This window comes from Nomascus leucogenys, chromosome 13, assembly GCF_006542625.1.
Source record: "Nomascus leucogenys isolate Asia chromosome 13, Asia_NLE_v1, whole genome shotgun sequence".
NCBI classification, from domain to species: domain Eukaryota; kingdom Metazoa; phylum Chordata; class Mammalia; order Primates; family Hylobatidae; genus Nomascus; species Nomascus leucogenys.
Window position 1 is genome coordinate 68,881,317 of NC_044393.1, and position 21,768 is coordinate 68,903,084.

General features: G+C 32.8%; 1 long non-coding RNA gene across 1 annotated transcript in view; it reads right to left on the bottom strand.

Moving 5' to 3' along the window:
- Positions 1–5,699: 5,699 nt before the first annotated feature.
- Positions 5,700–21,768, bottom strand: part of LOC115838003 — a 52,494-nt gene continuing 36,425 nt past the window's right edge. Inside the window, exon 3 of the long non-coding RNA XR_004033068.1 lies at positions 5,700–7,072. This is a non-coding gene — a long non-coding RNA (uncharacterized LOC115838003). The remainder of the gene's footprint in view (positions 7,073–21,768) is intronic.

Genomic DNA, 21,768 nt, shown 5'->3' on the forward strand with positions numbered 1-21,768 from the left:
AAGAGGCCTCACAATTATGGTGGAAGGCAAGGAAGAACAAGTCATGTCTTACATGGATGGCAGCAGGCAAAGAAAGAGCTTGTGCAGGGAAATTCTTCCTTATAGAGGCATCAGATCTTGGGAGACTTACTTACCATCATGAGAACAGCATGGGAAAGACCTGCCCTCATGATTCAATTACCTCCCACCAGGTCCCTCCCACAACATGTGGGAATTCATGATTAGATTTGAGTGAGAACACAACCAAACCATATCAATATCCACGTAGAAAGTCCCAAGGTATTCACAAAAATTTCATAAAGCTAATTAGTGCATTCAGCAAGGTCACAAGGTACAAGATCAACATGCAAAAATTGTTGCGTTTCTATATTCTAGCAATGAACATGTAGACGACAAAATCAACACTACAACATTATTTAGTTATTTAAAAATGAAATACATATAATTTTTTAAGTGTCTGGGATTTTTTTTACTGAAAACTATGAAACACTGATGAAAGAAATCAAACCATATCTAAATTAATGAGAGACATACCTTGATCGTGAATCAAAAGACTCAACATGATAAAGATGACAATTTTTCTTACAGTTAGATTAAGAAAATTTCTTATCAAAATTTCAACAAGGTTTTTTAGATATAAGAAAGATTCTTCTCAAAGAATATATGAAAAGGTAAAGAAACTAATTGCTAAAATAATTTTCAAAGATATAATCACTATAAAATTACTAGACTCATTATATAGCTACAGTAATCAAAGATTGCATGACATGGGTAGAGGAGAAGACGTAGATTAATATAATAGAATAGAAAGTTCAGTAATGCCCTTGGAGGAGTCTAGCCACATGTTTTTTTTTGACAAATGTGAAAAAGCAGTTCAATGGAGGGGCAATAGCTTTGTTTAACAAATAACGTTGAAAGTAGACATCTATGAGCAAAGAAAAATTAAAACATAAAAACTAAGCTTGCCTCATGATAACTTATTTAAAAATTTACTCAAAGCAGGTCATAGAATTAAACATAAAATCTAAAATAATGAAGATTTAAAATATAAAAGTGTAGAAAATCTTTAGAATCTAGATCTTGGCGAAGGTATGGCACTAGATGAAATAGGACACCAAAAGCATTATCAATAAAATAAAATAACTGATAACAGGACTTCATCAAGATGAATTTTTTCTCTGCAAAAGATCATGCTAAGAGGAAGAAAAAACAAGGTATGACCCGGAACAAAATATTTGCAAACCATAAATCTGACAATAGAAATTATATCTAGAATATATAAGAAACTCTCAAAACTCAAAAATTGAATCCAAGTAGAAAATGGGCAAAATACATAAACAGATATTTTTCTGAAAGTACTGTACATATAATGGCTTGTAGGCACATGATAAGCTTTTCAATATCATTAGCCATCATGGAAATCCAAATTAAGACTATGATGAGATATCACTACAAACCAATTAAAACAGCTTTAAAAAAAACAGTAAAATATTTAATGGTGTTTCTAATGCAGAGAAACTACATCTCATTTATTACTGGTGAGATGCAAGTTAAATGTCACAGTCACTCTTGAAAACATTTTGGCAGTTTCTTAAGAAGCTAAACACACCCATTCACACAATCCAGCAATTTCCCTCCTAGGCTTTCATTCCAGAGAAATGAAAACCTATGTCCACACAAATAGATGTATGTAATTGTTGATAGCCACTTTATTTTCAACAGTCAGAAAGTGGAAACCATCAAAATTTTCCTCCATAGGTGAAAATGATTAAAAATTACCCTGGTGCATCCATATCATGGACTACTACTCATAATAAAATGTAATGGACTATTGATACATGCAAAAACTTCATTAGATCTTAGAAGTATTAGACTGAGTGAAAAAAAGCCAGTCTCCAAAGGTATCATTATATATTATTTCACTTACACCACATTCTTCAAATGACAAAATTATAGAAATTGAAAAAACATAAGGGTTTGCCAGTATTAGAAGTGATCTGCTGGGGAGAAGTGTAAGTTCAATTATAAAAGAATACCACGAGGGACATTTGTGGGGTATGGGACAACTCTGTATGTAGATTGTGATGCCGGTTACACAAGTCTACACATATGATAAAATGGCATAGAATGTACATTTTGCCAGTGTCAAATTTTTAGTTTTGGCATCACAACTGTGTGAGATGTAACAACTGGGGGAAACCAGATAAGCAGTACAAGAGTCTTCTTTGTACTAGCTTCACAACTTTCTTTGAATATATGATTATTTCCAAATTAATAGGTAAAAGTAGACAGACAAAAAATTAAAAACAAAATAAATAAACTTGCAGAATTCTCCAAAGATGGAAATATATGTGCAATATTCTTTTGGAGGTTTTCAGCATGTAAAAATTAAATTAGAGTTATTGTATCTGAGAACATTATTTTCCTAGCATTTACTTTGAAATGTATATAAATGCATATACATATCTATATATGTATATAAACACTACATATCCTGTGAACATAAATACCAACCCAGAAAACACACTAGGTCTCAAAAATAATAACAATAATGGTACCAAGATATGTATGCTACTAAATATCCTATTAATGAAAAAGTTTCAGTCGAACTTTAATTATGACAATCACAACTGAAAATATGCCAGTATCTTAAGAATATTGCTGAAATACTTTTTTTTTAATTTAAACAGATCATAATCAAAATAAGGTACATTAATTTCCATTGGGAAATCAAATCACATTGAAAACAATTTAATCAAATATTTAAAGATTGAACATTTAAAACAAATTTAAATAATTATTAAACCAAATTTGAAACATCTACAAAGATATTAACTCAAAGATTAAAAGTCATAACACTCAAGACAACACAGATGTTTCACTAAAAATGCAACATCCATTATAAAAAGTGGAGAGATTCCTACTATCAGTGAATGTGCATGCAAATAGGAGCTTTGCAACATTGCCAGGCATTGTGTGACAGCTGGTCTTAGCAGAATGCTGAATAAATTCTTTAGTTAAATTTAACTATGTGCTAATTTTTTAGGAAATGAATGTCAAATGTCTGTAATGCTAATAATTCTCTTATTAGATTAATAGTAACACTTCATCTTACCTAGAGTAAAAATCTGTGGGATTTCATGTCACTACTTATGACAAGTGAAGCAATTATTTACATTTTTGCATCAGGTCTAAGCCTTTTAGAGAAACATTCTTCTGCCCTTACTCGGGGACAACTTATCTCACAATACTTCACGTGTGATGGACTTTGTAATCATATTTTGAAGGCTTAGATGTCAACAAGGTCACAGAAATGGGAATTAGACAGAGGGCTCTTGTTTCAATAGAGGAATTGATGGGCTATCCTGTATAAGGCAAGCTGTGCCTTCATTTTGCATCCCCTGGTCCTGTTTGTCTTCTGAATACTAACCCAGAAAACACACTGAGTCTCAAAGATCATAATAATAGTGGTACAAAGATATGTATTTCTCACCATGAGCCAGCACTAGATTAAATATTTAATATGCATCAATTTAGTCTTCACAACATTCCTGTGATAAAATGATAATCATTATTATTTTTTAATTTTATGAGAGAAAAGTAACTAATGGACAGAGATATTGAGTCTCATTAATATTTTTGTAAACATACTTTTAAAATAGCATTTGCTAAGTGATAATGATTTGCACAGGTATTCCTGTTTCTTCTCCAACATTTTTATCAATGAGACAGAGATGGCTGGCATAACTCCAGGAATTTGAAGTGCCTTTTCCACAGCATATATTCATCACAAAAAAAAAATCTTTGTCAAGTCAGAGATTATATTCGCCAGCCCAATAGGCTTTCCTCCACCACCACTTTTTAAATGAGTAAAATGACAACACAAATCATTAATAGAATGGCAGCAAAATATATAGATATGAGGCACATTTCAGCAAAGATAATTAAGAAGTTTTACTTTCTTTATACTCTCTTTCTCTATCTTCTACGTTTCCATAGGGGACTTTGAGGCCTGAAAAGAAGGTGGACCCAAGAATAGAAGAAGCTAATTCTGCTGTTAATATTTCTGTTTACTCTTGGTTATGTACACTAATTTCTCTTGTCTTGTAATGTTCCATTTTGGGCTCTTCTTTCCTAGGATTTTGTAGGAGGTGAAACTGTTTTGTAGAAGATTTGAATGTCTTTGCCCAAAATCTTGGAAGTACTTTCAAATCCATGAACTCTTAAAATCAAATTATCTACTTGGATTTTTTTAGACCTTCAGACAGCAATCCAACATGTAAGTCTTGTTTATAATTTTGAATTTTTAGTGGAGGATGTTTCTTCTCCTCAACTTACCAGTGTAAAAGTTTATGACACCAAGTTCAATTACCATCTAATTTTGTGACGATTCTTTTCTTATTTATACTTTCATTGATAGTCTTGACATTTGTGGGTTCATGTGACCCTCCAATTTAGCTTTCCATCTTTCACAGGCCCTGAGCCATGGTCATGCCTTTTGCATGTCTATTAACATTGGAATTTCTGCTTGCCATTCTGTATTTCAGATTTCTGCAATTTCATTTGCTTTTTTTCAAGCTCAGTTAATGCTTAAAAGAATACATTTTTATAAATAATATGTAATATTATATATAACATCATATAATATAAAAAGCATTATATATAATAAGACATATACAATATATGATAATTTTACATTTACATTTATTTTTAAATTAAATTATCTTTGCCTTTTAAAATATTAGTCCATTTTTATATTATCCCATAGCACATTTAGTTAACAAGTCATTTACTCAACATTCATTTACCAAGTATTTATATTGTCCCTACTAGGTCTATGCCAGCTAACTGTGACCTTTGGTTGATTTGTCTTTCTTAGATGTAAATAACGTGTGGTGACTTCGATAAAAACTTACGTGTACAAATAAAACTACCTTGCATATAAGAAGTCCAGAATGAAGTCTAGCAGAAATTACATATGATGTGGTACGTGTTTGGTACATACATGGTCTGAGCATTTTCTCTACTCAGACTATTTCCCATTATTCTTAGTGCCCCTTGACTATTGTCTATTTGTGGCCTTCTTATCTTAAAAATTAGGGTGTAAACTTAAGCTCATTTTCAATGACAGTGGTAGATTATTTGTCTTTCCTACTAGTGGTTCCTAATACCTATTTGTTTTTCATTTTCTAGCACACAATAGAGACTCAAATCTATTTTTATAAATGAATCTATCTTTGAGTCTAGTCTGTGCTCACCTGTGCTCACACTATCAACTTTTTCTTACAACAATAACAACTAAACATCTGATCTTGTAACAAGCTGAGTAATTTCAGATGGACTTTACATTTTATATACATATATATATGAATAAATATTCTATTACATAGATGTTGTTTTACCTATATGCGGTTAAAAAATTAATGTATTAAGTACATATATCTGAATTGAAGCTTTCAAATATATGTTTTTTAAACTTGAGAATTATAAAATGTTTTAATGTTAAGTTTTTCTTTCTTAGGTAAAGGAAAAACTAAAGGTTAGCTTATAAATTGTTCTCAAGTGCTCTAGTAGATTATTTAGCACAAATTATATTTATCCTTGGGAATATTTTCTCAGTTTATGTAGAACACAGGAATGGCTTAAAGAAAGAAAAAAACATTTTATGTTAATGTTTATAAAGAAATACAAAATACCACTTTCATAATGAAATAACAAGATTACATTTATTGGAATAATGTTGATGGTAATTTTAGAAACAATTTTGTTAATGGGAGAGTGTTACATTGTTAGGGTGATATTCAGACATATAAACATCATTAGCAATGGCTTACCATATTCCCTAGAGCCTCTTAGGATACCCTTTGACAGTTACTTAAAAGGGGAGACATCAGTGCCTGTCAATTATCCTCAGTGGAAATGTAGACCACTAATGCATTCAGATTTACTTGATTTCGTTAAAGGAAAAAAGGGATGGTACAAGTTTTTCTTTGTCTGGAAATTTCAAGTTAGTGAAGCCTTACAAAAATCATTTTTAAACAGGAATATACTAATAGAGTTTATTTATATAATATACAATACAATAAGACATTAAAGAAAATTGATAAATAATGCTTCTCACTAGATATATCAAAGAACTATAATATGTAAAAATGCAGTGTATCATGTTCTATGGGTTGGGGCTGGGTTATATCATTGACTGGAAATTTGATGAGCTATTCTAAGATATTCTGAATTTTTACCTAAAATTCAACAGTAAATAGAAACAAAATCTAAGATACCAATAATTATGTTAAGGCCACATTATTTTTATTTGAATCCCCTGCTCTTTTTTCTCATTCACAGCTCAACACCTAAAGCACTTAAAAACTTGCTAAATATGGTATGTGTGTATACATATTCTCTCTCTCTTCACATACATATATATGTGTGTGTATATATATGAAGTATGTAAGTATATATAGGCACGCGTGCACACACACATATATGTCTAAATATGTGGGGGAGTACATAAGACTCACTTGAAAATTAAAAGCCAGTTTTTTTCCTCATTAAAAATATTCATATTGTAATTTCCACTTCCAGGCATACTGCAGTAGCATTCATCAGAGTTACATTAAGTGAAAAACATTAATATAAAAAAGTAAAATTTAAAACAATGATCAACTAGGATATTCAATATTATAAACAGACTTCTTCAGGAGGACTTAACAAAATCAAATGTATATGCTTAAAATGATGCATATATAATCATAGTTCAAGATGTTAACACTTCTTATAATAATCAATAGAATAAGGCTTGGTGCAGTGGCTCATGCCTGTAATCCCAGCAATTTGGGAGGCTGAGGCAGATGGATCACCTGAGGTCAGGAGTCTGAGAACAGCCTGGCCAACATGGTGAAACCCCAGTCTCTACTAAAAACACAAAAATTAGCTGGGCATGGTGGCACATGCCTGTAATCCCATCTACTTGGGAGGCTGAGGCAGAAGAATCATTTGAACCCCTGAGGTGGAGGTTGCAGTGAGCCGAGATTGCGCCACTGCACTTCAGCCTGGACAACAGAGTGAGACTCTGTCAAAAAAAAAAAAAAATTGATAGAATAAGTAGGCAAAATATCAGATGGATTTGCAGCTTTTATTAGAACTCTGTAGTAGCTTAATTGGATTACCATTTATAGTACTACAAATATGTATACATACTAATAATACACATTGAAATACTGCAGAATACATGCTATTTTCAAGTACACACAAAACTTTAAGTATGATTGACTACATTCTGGGACATAAAATAAATCCTAAAACATAAAATGTTTGAAATCATGCAGAGCATGTTCTATGAATAAAAATGGAATTAAATTAGAAAACAATAACATAATAGTACCTGAAATGAGTCATCATAGTGAGGAATTAAGAAATACATTTCTAAATAGCCCCAAAATAGAATAAGTTGCTAAGCAAATGAGAAAATACCACTGAAAGAAAATAAAATCACAAGATATCAAAATTTGTGAAAAGCAGCTAAGGCAATGTGAAAAAAAAATTAAGGATTTAAATGCTTACATTAGGAAAAAAAGAGAAAGTTATTGATCAGGAACTTAAGCTGCTTCTTCAGAAGCCAGAAATTTAAGAGCAAAATAAATACACAGTATACAGAAGGAAGGAAATAGGTTTTAAAAAACATCTAGAAAAGTAATAATAGATAATTTACAAAGTGGGAAAAATAAAATCATAAGGTGCTTCTATAAAAATAACAATAAAAATATAAACAACTAGATAGAATGAACAAGTGGAGAAATAGAGACACAGGGAGAGAGTGAGGGAGAGAAACAAAGAAACAGCAGCACTGAAGCTCCCACAGACATTAAAAAGTGAGTGCAAGAATATTTGAAAACTTGTGCCATACCAAATAATATATAAATTATACCATTAAATTAACCTCAATGCCATACATAATATATAAATTATACCATTAAAAAATTCACCTCAATATAGTGAAATTCCTTGAAAATCAAAAATCCATAAAACAAAGAAATACAATTAAAATATTAATATTCCTACATATTATTTAAATAAAACAGATTTGCAATTTAATGGAAATTTAAAATGAAATCCTCCAGTTCCACATGACCTCACAAGTATATTATATTAAACCTTTACAAAAGCAATAACAGATATCTTTACAGAAACTGACTTTCCTTTGATATGTCAATTTGGTGAGGTTACAGTCCTAGTCATTCAGTTAAGCACTAATTTCAATGTTCCTATGAAGAATTTTACAGATGTCACTAAGGTACAACAGCTTCTGCCTGGGCCCACGGAGCTCCATCCTGCTCCTGATCACTTCTTGAATACTGTGAACAATAGCTTTCTCTAATGCCCATATGTTCCATCCTGTCTATGATCTCTGGTCCATGGGGTTTGATCTTGCTTAGACAGGCACTACAATCACTTAAGTCAATTTCATATGGTAAGTCAGTCTCTCTTTCTCTCTCTCACTTTATCATCTATATGTCTCCCTATCTATCATCTATTTATGTATATGTATATATGTATGTACACAAACACACATATGTATGATATATACCTTCGTAATTCTGTTTCTCTTCTTGAACCCTTACTGATACACAAAATAAATGATGAGGAAACACAGGCCTACTCAATTCATATGGAGAAGTCCAAAGTGGTGTTTGGAAGAAAAAGTAAAGTCCTACCTGAGTTAAATAAATGATGACAAAATGGTGGAGAATATGTATTGAAATTCTCCATAAGATCAAAAAATTGTAGAATATGAATAATAAACTGAAAAACTGAGGTGACTATAGGAACTAGTGAGCAGAATGGTGGTGGGGGGAAAGGGGGTTACAAATAAAGATTTTGATGGTGGAGTAGATTCTGGCTCTGTAAGTTCTGCATGTGACTATGAGAGTGTTTTTTTTTTTATTATACTTTAAGTTTTAGGGTACATGAGCCCAATGTGCAGGTTTGTTACATATGTATCCATGTGCCATGTTGTTTTGCTGCACCCATTAACTCGTCATTTAGCATTAGGTATACCTCCTAATGCTGTCCCTCCCCCTCCCCCCACCCCACAACAGTCCCCGGAGTGTGATGTTCCCCTTCCTATGTCCATGTGTTCTCATTGTTCAATTCCCACCTATGAGTGAGAACATGCAGTGCTTGGTTTTTTGTCCTTGCGATAGTTTACTGAGAATGATGGTTTCCAGTTTCATCCATGTCCCTACAAAGGACATGAACTCATCATTTTTTATGGCTGCATAGTATTCCATGGTGTATATGTGCCACATTTTCTTAATCCAGTCTATCGTTGTTGGACATTTGGGTTGGTTCCAACTCTTTGCTATTGTGAATAGTGCTGCAATAAACATACGTGTGCATGTGTCTTTATAGCAGCATTCCATGCTCATGGGTTGGGAGAGTGTTTAAATGAGAAACAAAAATAACCTAAGTTATGTGAAGAAAGACCAGAATGTAAGATATTCCTTAGGAATGGAATCTCTAGAAATGGAGATTGGTTATGAAGCTGAAGAAAGACTATTGGAGTTGAGATTTGCACTAGACTCAAATTTTCTATAGAAAATCCCATAATCCTGGTGATTAATTTCAAAGGCAAAAACTTTTCATCAGATTTTCCTAATATCAAAGCGTTTTCCGGCAGTGAGTGTATGGCTAGTCTCAGCCATCATAAGTATTGATAACTGCAACTTTTCTGGCAAGTACCTAATTATCAATTAATGGGATACAATTCTGTCTTTTAACCTGCTGGTAAAAAGTTAGTCCTTTTATAATTTCGAGTTCACACATGGTCACTACGCATTAAAAATTGAAAAGAAAACAATGCAAGTGGAAATTTTCTTAACATCTATCTTTGCATAAACATTCCATATTTTTGTGATTATTTTCCGTGACAGTAAGAAAAGATTGAGTCTATCTGGAGTGCCAGCATTTCAAGTTTTAAATGTCATTGTATCAAGTATAAATAAATATTTATTAGCTTCCAAATAAAACCAGATTGTTTTCATTTCTCTCATTTCTCTTTTAACTGTATTGAAGCCAGATCATTAAGCAATAAAGATGTTATCACAAAAATTAGAAACAAAACCAAAGTAAACAAATAAAAAAGAAGTGGGGAGGTGATTGTGGAAGAGTTAGTGAAATAGATTGCCTAAACTGATAAACTACTAAGCACAAATATGCTATTAGGATACATAAAGAACAAGATTTATGTAAATTCCAGTTTCTACAATTGCGTGCTCATTGTGGCAGGTGAGGCCAGTTCATTTGCCAGACTATCCACTCCTACACCTCTCCTCTCTGGTCACCTTTCTGCTGCGCATCAAAATCTGACAGCATTCTTGTCACCATGTAAGGTCAGTCAGCTTCCCACTGGGAACAAAGATTTATGTGCTCCGTCAGCTTTTTTCAGAATAACAATATTCTACGTGAATACTGCTGTAGCTTTACAAGTACAAAGCTCCCAGAAATGTCCTTTCAAAACAGTATAGAAAAAAGGCTAACATTTATGCAATGTTTTATTTATTTAATTTTTGATTATATACATTGTCCAAGAGTTTATATTGCAAGAGAAATCAATCATGTAACAAACTGTCTAGAGGAAGGTATGTTTTCAAGAAATACCAGTAAGAATTACTTTGTCTTGGGAAAAGAATATTTTCTAAAAGTAATTATCTGAAAGCTTTTAGCAGTCTTTTGATTCCAATACAAATTTCATTTTAAAATTTTACTTCAAAATTATTCAAATATTAAAAGTGTCTTCAAAATCTGAAGCTATTTTCTAGCTCATTACACATTTACTGAGATTATTTATAGTACATTATCTAAAATCATAAAAACGTAGTCTTTATGGAGATGTATACTTTACAGAAAAAAATAGTATAATAGTACACATTCATCTGTACTTTACAAAATGATTATAGGCCAGGATATTCTGATTAACTTAGAATTAACAAATTTTTAGAGAATTGGGAAATATAAGTGGGTCTTTGTATCTTATCATGTATATAAAAAACAAAACTATCATAGAAAATTTCTGATTTCCACAAGCTATTCATAAATATTTAACTTGTAATGCTTTAAATAAGTACTGTTTATATCAATTGCCATTTTCTACTAAAGGAGTAAATAATTCTGTTAGAGTTTTCCCTTGTTTCATTAGGTACAGAGTTATGTGATTCAAAGAAAATTTCCATTCTCTAAAAGTTTAAAATAAGATTCTGTTATAATATGAATAACAGAAGCCATAGCAGTTTTGGTGTGTTTAAAATGATATATTTTAGAAAGCAGACAGTTACTTACACTTTTAAATTAATTTCAGTGCCAGTCATAGAATGGAAGATGCTTTACGAAGGTATAACAGTGTCAATGTGAATGTAATTTACTGTTCACAACACATCACAGGAGTCCACAGATGGCCACAAGAAATAGCCCGACCCCCTGCAAGTCTCACAAAGCTTGCTGAGATTAGCAGGAAATGTATTTGTCTTCTCAATCAATTCATATTTAGATAAAAACATACCATTCCTTATTATCATTTTAATGCAAGAAAGGATAGGTTTAGCTGCAACCTTTCTTACTCAATATAAATGAGGCAAACTTTCCCTAGAAAATAAAAACAAAATGGTATTTTTAAAAGGGAAGACTTTTTAATGCCTTTAAAAAATTATAGGTAACTTAAGATGAAAAATGTTAGAGAGACTTGAAATTAACTGTTCTTTTTATCAGAACATATATTGAAAACAATATTAGGGAAGATAGGCTTACACAACTGAAAGCATTCAGGCGAATGTCTCTGAAATGTTTTAACATTATGGATCAGTAGCTACACACACACACATTTGCTCCAGCCACTAGATAGTGTATCTATCTTTCGTGTTTGAGGATGCCCACCCAGCAGACTCTGAATAGAATTCTGGGTGGTGGCTTTGAGCTAAAAATAATTCAGGATTTGGATTCTCCAGAGATTCACCTGCTCCCTCATTTGCCAGAGTTTCAGAATTTCTGAATCATTTTTGTTGACAGGCACTGGATTTGCCCTTTTCAAGTCTAGGGTTTGTTGTCTTCTGTTAAGTGTTGTCAGATTTTTAATGGTCTTATTTTAATCCTCCAGGGACTAATGTGTAGTTCTTTGGTTTGTAAGTGCTTGCTTTAATCTCTGTTGTTGTTGTTGCTTGTAACAGAATAACTGAGCTGGGTAATTTATAAAGAAAAAAAATTGATTTCTTACACTTATAGAGGGTGAGAAGTCCAAGGCAGAGGGGCTGCCTCTAGTGAGGCCTTTCCTGCTGATGAGAACCCCATAGTGCTTTGAGACAGTGCAGAACATCTCATGGTTAGGGGGTTGAGCTTGTTCATGTGCTATCTCAGGTCTGTTTTTCTTATAAACCCACCAGTTCCCTTTTCATAACCTATTAATCCATGAATCCATGAATTGATTAATTCACTCATGTAGTCAGAGCCCTCAATGCATTCATCTCTTAAAGGATCTAACTCTCATTACTGCCACAATGGGGAATAAATTTCACCATGAGTTTTGGAGTGGACATTCAAACCGTAACAGGGCTTTGCATATGAATAAGCCTATCACTGTAGGAAGCTTACAATTTGGAGCTAATTAAATCTAAGGTATTTGATACTGTTTTCTAGTATATTCAAAAGTTGAATACTTGAAGTCTCTAATATGAGGCTCTTTATAAAGTTATTTAGTTTTCAGAACATTTTATCTATCACAGGTTAGTGATCAGAATTATTTTCATAAGTTGAGATATAAATAAACCTAAACAAACTCAAAGACTAGTTCACACTTATGAAGAATTTAACAGATATTGCTTTTTTAATTTAGATATCAGCTACCACTTTTTACTAAAGACTAAATTGAATATACATTTTTATGACACTAAACTACTCGAGAGTTATATTTTAATAATTGAGAAAAAATAAAGAAATACTTTTAAGTAGTACTATGTGATAATGGATATATAGCAATTGATTTTTATCAATTAAGGGTTGGAGTCTGACTTCAGATAGATCAAAGTACAAATCATGGCCATAGGAATAGACTATGTGGCACTTGAGAATGTTGCTTAATTTCTTCAAGACTATTTTATTTATCTATAAAAAGATGATAAAAAGGATAAATCCTCATAGGAGTTTTGAGATTTAAATTGTACCATTCACGTAAAATTTTGGCATAGTGCATGACACAGTTTTTAAACTCCAAATTTAGCTGTTATCATCATCACATTATTAATATTATTGATTGAATTATTCATCATTTTCTTCATGAATGATAAAATCACATATAGTATTTTTTCCAGATACATTTCTTCATATTTGTTAACTAAAGTGAATAAAATATAAACATTGATTCTATTTTTTGTTACTCTAGACCAAGTTACCTTTTCATTCTCCTTTTCTAATTTTTAGTACATTGATAAGCATCCAGTCTTTGAAGGATTGATGTTAAGGGCAGAGTGACATGGTACTTCACCTGTGCTGGTCTCCATGCCCTTGATGACAATTGCATTCAAAAGAAACCTTAATGGGAAGAACCCAAGTAACTTGAATAATATGGGCAAAGAATTTGCAACATAATTACCACTTCCCACAGGATTATGACTTAATAGGAAAATATATAATTTCTCTTTTTTTAAGGAGGGTGGCAAAGAGTATAATCTTAGGTATAAATCTGATTGCAACAGCACTTGGAAAAGATTTTAAAAATGCATTATATTTGGAGAAAGATCTAGTTTCTCTTTTGAAAGCTAAAACAGGGGCTCAGTCTGACCCATGGCTTAAAATGCCTAATGGAACCTAACAATTTTATGGCACTGTGCAGAAAGTGATGTACTAGTTCCGCCACTGTGATTTATTAGATGTGCAGTTTTAAGTAACATTCCTACCTTTCGGAGTTTATTTTCAGATGTCAGATAATATTAATCATATCTGAGCTTACTAGCTCACTAGAATCAAATAACGAAACTGCAAAAAGCAAAATGAAATGAAACACGTAAAAGTATACAAAGTATTCTATCTAATAGGTATTCTAATAATACCTGGTATATGATTTTAACAGTTTAAAGACTTTGGGTTTTAACAGAATTACATATACTCTGAATTACATATATAAGTGTCTGTTTGTACATGTACATACGTGTATAGTATATACGAGATTCTCTTCCAGCTATACCTATTAACTTCTTTGTTTAGTTCTGTTTCACCAAGGTCTTTTTGTAGACTGGGAAGTTTATTTTCACATCTCTTTTTATTGTGAAACTCCCCAGGCATAAAACTAGCAATAGGGAGGAGAAGTCTGGTTCTCACTCGTTAGCACCTATCCAATCAGGCTTTTGCTGAAATGAAAAAATGCCTGATGGACTTACGCATTCATATTTTATTCTGGATTGTTCTGTGATAACCCTATCTCTTCATGATTTCTGATCATCCCACTTTTCTCATCTCAAACTTAAGGCTTATATAGATTCTGTAATTCTCTCTCAGAAACTTCTCCACTACTTACTGTAGAGAACAGACATATGGATGTTATTTTCATAATATATGGGGAGCTCAGTGTTCTGTGAGGCTGCCATCATGTACTTACCCAGACGCTTTATCTAACAACAGTCAGTCAATAGTTCTGGTGTGCTGCTGGGTGTGGAGTGGGCTCTTCATAGTCCACCCCATTGGAACCTAGCCATAGGTATCTTTGGTTTTGGAAGTTTGAGGTTCCCTAAAGTTTTTTTACTGAGGAAGAAACCAAAAACCCTTTTAAGATAACCACATGAAAAAGAGTTACCTCCATTAAGCTACTTTTTTTTTTTCTTTTTTAATGGAGTGTTGCTCTGTCGCCAGGCTAGAGTGCAGTGGCGTGATCTCGGCTCACTGTAACCCCCGCCTCCTGGGTTCAAGTGATTCCCCTGCCTCAGCCTCCCGGTATAAGCTACTAGCTTTATCCTTAGTTATCCTATAAGCATACTGACTCTCCCTTTTAAACTAGAAAAATTCACTCTCACATACCAGTGCCTTTCCCTGAACTCTGTTACAGAGTAAACTGAAAGTTCTCTTTGATTAAATATTATATTTTGCTTTAACAAAGACAGTATTGGTGTTGAAATAATGTTATTCACCTTTTCTCTCTCAAGACCTTAGTTCTTTGTAAATAATTGCATCTTTGCTTTCAAAACTCTATATTAAAATATTAAACACCTGATTAGAAGATAAGTTGACTTATTTGTTCTTTTTTAGAAGGTCATTTTATCAGCTCCTCTTCCACGAAGTGAATTAACTAGGGCCCATTAGGTGATGAATGTCATTGACTCTTAGCAGAAAGAAAAGATACAGGGGTCATATATGACTGCTAGGGTTGCCATAACAAAGTACCACAACAAGGTGACTTAAACAGCAGAAGCACAGAGTCTCACAGTTCTGGAGGCTAGAAATCCAGTTGCTGGCAGTATTGGTTCTTCCCAAGTGCTCTGAGGGAGAATCTTTTCTATGCCTCTCCTACTGTTTTGTGTTTCTTGGCAAGCTTTGAAACGTGAATGTCTGTCCTGATGTTCACAAAGTTTTCTCCCTCCGTGTGTGTGTGTGTGTGTGTGTGTGTGTCTATGTCCAACTGTTTCTTTTTATAAGGGCACAAGCCATATTGTGTCAGAAGGCTTATCCTACTCCAATATGACCTCTTCTTAACAAATTATGACATTCAGATGTACCAAAATGTAGAACTTCAACATATGAATTTTAGGGACGGGACATACAATTCAACCGAAGACAAAGACAAGCCACAAAGACAAAACTCTCTTAGTTAATACATCTGAAGCCTGTCCCGCTATGAATTATCCTGAGTACTTTATTCACTGCAGCTTGTCTTTACTATCACAGGCCATGCAATTCTTTGTAATCTAACTTGTAGCCAAAATGCTGATTTCTATTCATTGTGTCCTCTCTACGTATCCATGCAAAAAGGGTGCTCTAGCATATCTGCATATGAGAAAGCTGTATTTACCCACATATATCTGTAAAAATGGCATCAGAAGAAATTACACAATAAAATGTACACAACGAGGAATATACAATTCTTGTTATCATGCATTAGACAAGAATTAGCAATCGATTCTTCGAGCTATTGAAAATTTCCTTTTTATATCCTTCCTAACATTCAACATGTAGCAGACATCAGGCAACTTTAGAAGAAAATCTTTATTCCTACATAAATTATTTTAATTCCTTCTCACGAGTTAAACAAACTTTATTTTGAAAAGTACATTTAAACAAACTTGTAGTTTGAAAAGTAAAGAGCTTATTAAGTTAAATTAGGAGTTAACACAGCTTATTCTTTCAGCAGTACATAGATGTGTTACTCATTCTTCTTTAACCTGAGTATTTTTAGTAAGAAATAATATTCTCGTACCCTTTCTGTATATTGCATTACCAAAAAGAGTGGGTACATATTTTCCATTTACCTTAAATCAAAGTACTTTTATAATGCTCTACAATTTCTAAAACTATGTAAATTACGGAATAAGAAACATATTATCCTTACCTCTCTCTGCCAACAATTGAGAATAATTAACACAAAGCATCAGGTAGTAAAACAAAAGTTATATATTAATTGCAATTATTGCATCAAGTATTTCTGGAGAAGATAGTAGATGTCAAAATATGTTTTCAAATATTCTTAACTTTCTCATTCTTTTAACACATGAATGAAATCTTGAATGCATACAAGATTCTAGAGTTATGACATTTCTTCTAAGAATTACCATAGTAATTCTGTATTATTTTCTTTGTAATTGATATATTGAAGGAATAAATATGTGCTTAGCTTGATTTTATCTTGTTGAAAGTGATCTATTTTTACTTGTATAATTTATTTCAGAAAGCAACAAATAAAAGGTCAATTTACAAGGAAAAAATTATGAAGACATTTGTTGCAGCTGTCAGGAAACAATGATCAATAAATATTTTCACGTTTCTTCACACTTATGGTTTACTGAGAAACAATTACTGACAACCTACGTTAAAGAATGATTGAAGGAAAAACAAGCCTCGGAAATTAAATATAGGGACCTTCTGAGAGATTTATAAACAATTTTCCCTGAAGCCATTTGTTTACATTCCAGGGTTTATAAACCTAGAGACCTTCTGCTCTCTCTAGAGAGCATTTCTTTATATCTAGAGCAAACATCAATTTATTTTCATCTCTAGAGAGGTAGATTGCCAGCTACCTTATATAAGTTCCCAGTTTCATAGGTTTGGAGTTATCCTCCTCTGATGCATACCCTGAAATATATGGAGTGACTTTCTTCTTTTATTCCTTCACCCCATGGGGATTTGGAATGTGGAACTGGAACAAAATATTCTATTAGTAATTGTTTCACCACTTCTGATTCACCACTGTCTATAGTAATGTATACTTGTCCAACTAGGGCAACGTCTTAAACCATTCTTTCCATTTCAAAATTTTCTATATTATTTGAATTATTTATATTTGTAGAAAGAAGGAAGAAAATCTAGGAAGGAAGAAAAGATGGAAAGAAGGAAAGTTGTGTCTAAATATCATATATAATGAAAAAGCTAACTAGAAGGATGCAAAATTTTATAAGTATAAATCATTTGAAGTAAGATCCAGATACATGTGTATAGAACAATCTTGATAATTTACAAATGTAATATACAGAAAAAATGTTACCAAATATAGAGAGTTTGATACAATTTATATTAAATGTAGTTTGTCTTGGAAGTGTTATTTGAGGATATTCATGACTGCTCAAAAAGACTAGAAAAACACAAGGAGTTGACAAAACACTTAAATGTTAAGCAAAAATTAGCTAGTATTTTATGAGATACAGGTAATACCTCATTATATATGTTTGTATGTGTGTGTGTGTGTGTGTGTAATGTTTAAAGAAGTTGCCTGTGAGATAGAATTCATGATATGCTTAAGTATATATTGCAAGTTAGTAATATTTAAGACATGTTAAACACAGATGAAATAAGTGGAACAAACAAGAGTGCTACTTTCAAATAGATATAAAGGGAAAGATCAAGTCATAGGCTATGATTATGGCACCATTGGGCTGACAGTTGTTATCCCTAAATTGGCCATCTGCTTGTGACTCCCATTACGCTCTAACTTGGCCCCTCCTGGGCTCTTTCCAAGAAACAGCTAACTACCAGTTACTGTCCATTAGACTAACTTGTGAGTTACAGCTATGACCACGACTGCTTGCCCTGGCATCTCTTTGATAGAAAAAGTATATTTGTGTTGGCACAATCATTCTATTGGACCCCTCATTCAAACCTTAAATCTGGTCCCCATTAACCACCATCAATTGGAAAGACTGATATGGTGGAGAGAAATAGACATACAAATAAATGTTGCATAACCCAGGGTTCAGGTAGTATAATCTTCCATCCTATCCTATTGCTTTCCTCTTGCTTTTACTATATGGTTTTAACTGAGTTTATAAACTATGTCATTCAAGAATTTTAGTTTGGCCTGAGATCCATTCTGTTCCATAACTTCTGGAATAGCTTGGTTTACAGTAGCTTTAAGACCTCCATTACATAAAGACAATTTCTTACACCTCATTAAAATATAAACTAGTGCTATATATTATTTTTATGCATATTATATTACCAAATAAAGAGGTTATGAAAGGACATGCTGAATGCATTAAAATGCTATCATAAGGCAATGGTGGCAGGATGTTGTGAGGGTTCAGATGTCTAGAGAAATTTAACACTGTATTATTGTTCTGATTTCTAAGAAGAAGGATATATCACTTGACAAATTAAAGATTAATAAAACAATCACAACAGTTTTCTTTTTTGGTGTGGATTGGTCATTTTTAATAATCAGATTAAAGCACTCAATCAAGAATATGCTCTTCTTTATGGCTGCCTTGTATTCTATGGTGTATATGTACCACATTTTCTTTATCCAATCAAGATCATGCCTTTTGCAGGAACATGGATGAAGCTGGAGGCTATTATCCTTAGAAAACTAATGCAGAAAGAGAAAACCAAGTACTGCATGTTTTCACTTAAAAGTGGGAGCTAAATGATAAGAACTATGAACACAAAGAAGAAAAAACAGACACTGGGGTCTACTTGAAAAGGGAGGATAGGAGGAGGAAGAGGAGCAGAAAAGGTAAGTATTGGGTACTGTGCTTAATACATGCATCTTTTACTACATTTAACTGCAGATTTTATTCCAGTAATTCTAACCTGTTCTCTACAGGTGCCCTGTTACTGTTGCTTCTATGGTTACACTGGTCTTCTTTGGGTTCTGCAGCTTCACCACGCTTCTCTCAACTTTCTGACAATTGTATAAGCTTCTGTGTTTGCCTGGAATACTCTTCTCTTTGCTCTTTGTCCTAATTCCCTTTCAGGTATCAGCTCATAGACTGCCACTATCCTTATTTTATATTCATAATGTACCGTGTAACTTTCCTCTGACACACTGAATCATTGATTATTAGGTAAATACATTTCTTTACCTCTTGGCTGTGAGCTTTAAAGTTAAGAATTATGCATGAATTTGATCACCATGGTATTACAATAACCCAACTGCCTAACAAATAGAAGATAATTGGTAAATATATACAAATTCCACGAGTGCTCAAGTAAGATGACAATTGAAAGAGTTTTAATGAATTTAGTGACATGGATATAATTTTAGTTTTGAGTAATTAAAGTTATGTTGAAGTAGAAAGGTGGAGTCAAGATCTGGTGCACTGAGAAGTTCATTGTGGGGATACTGGAATAGTAAGTATAGAAAATTTATTTCAGAAGTTTGGTTTTGAAGAAAGGGACAAATACCGGGGAGTGCCTACAAGGTGGAGTGAGGTTGAAAAGGATTTTATTGTTATTTGTCTTACTAGTTTATATCTGAGATAGAATATATAGATGCTGTTTACAATAACTTAATAAAATAAGATAAATTGAAGATATGACAGCAAGAGGGATGCAATTAAAGTACAAGGACCCTAATGAGGTGAAAGGGTAGGGAGTATAGGCAAACATGGGAATACATCAAATCTGGGGAAATGTACTTTCACACTTGTAATAGGGCTGAAAGAAGATAAGGGTATCATGATAGAATGCTAAGATGGCTTGATTTTTTTTATTCCGTGAATTAAGAAACTGGGAAATCTCCTTTAAGAAAGGTAAAGATATAGGGAGATGTTAATAGGACAAATGTTTGAAAATGATAATGAATTTTTATCTAGTACTCACTATATAGAATTAGAAAACTAAGACATTTTTAATAGCAGGATTACAATATTTAGAATCTCGTTAAGGTTGATGACCATTACTTAAATGGGCAGAAAGTATCCCCAGTGGGAAAAGTTCTCAAAAACGATTCAACATCTCAGGGGCAGGCTTGGATAAAGAAGAGAGTTGGGGGTTTTTATCACTTTAGTATAGCAAAGAAAAGAAAATGGATAAAATACTTTCAGAATATTGAAAAGAGACTGCTAGAACTGAAATTAATAGACGTTAATTTTAAGCAGGAAGGTGTTGTGTGGGGTAAAAGAAAAGTTGTAAAATCCACTTGTGTTAACTACTATTTCATTATAATTAATCTTGATACAATATAAGAAAAATCCCTTATTTTCTTCTTCAAAATGTTTTTGTGTATCCTTGGACCATTATTCTTAATAATAATTAAGGATTGCCATTCTAAGTTTCATTTATATTCCTTTGAGAAATTATATGGGAAGAATTCTTAGTCTTTAAATTATTTTGGGAAATTTTGTCATCATTGAAGTTTTTCATATATGAAAGCAATAGTCCATTCCGTTTGGTCAAATATTTGACTTTCTTGAAAAATGATTTCTAATTTTCTTAAAGTTTTGTACATCATATTAAATTTATTTCTTTGTACCTTATGATATTAGTTGCCAGGATAAATAGCAACTCTTCTAAATTAGATTTCTATATTACTTTGTTGCTGGTCTATAGAAATGCAAGTCATTTGTTTTTATTGTTGTTATATATAGCCACCTTACTAAGCTTTCTGTGTAATTCTAGCAATTTTCAGATTTTCAGGTTTTTATGGAGGCAAATTATACTACCCTTGAATAAAGACAATTTGATTTATTTCTTCCTAATTTTGTGTTTTCATTTCCATTTTGATAATGCTGGAGAGGTAGTATTTTACCATGTTTTGTTGTTGTCATTGTTTGTTTTTCTGTTTTGAGAAAGGTTCTCGCTCTGTCTCCCAGGCTGGAGTGCTGTGGCCAGATCATGGTTTACTGCAGTCTTGACCTCTGGGGCTTAAGTGATCCTCCTGCCTCAGCCCTCTGTGTAGCTGGAACTACAGGTATGTACCACCATGTATGGCTAATTTTTTTATTTTATTTTATTTTATTTTATTTTATTTTATTTTATTTTATTTATTTATTTATTGGAGAGACTGGGTTTCACCATATTGCCCAGGTTGGTCTGGAACTCTGCAACTGCTGGGCTCAAGTTATTTATTTATTTATTTATTTATTTATTTATTGGAGAGACTGGGTTTCACCATATTGCCCAGGCTGGTCTGGAACTCTGGAACTGCTGGGCTCAAGTTATTTATTTATTTTTTTTATTTGAGACTGGTTTCACCATATTGCCAGGCTGGTCTGGAACTCTGGAACTGCTGGGCTCAAGTGATCCACCTGCCTTAGCCTCCCAATGTACTAGATTGCAGACATGAACTACCCTGCCCTACTCTCCATC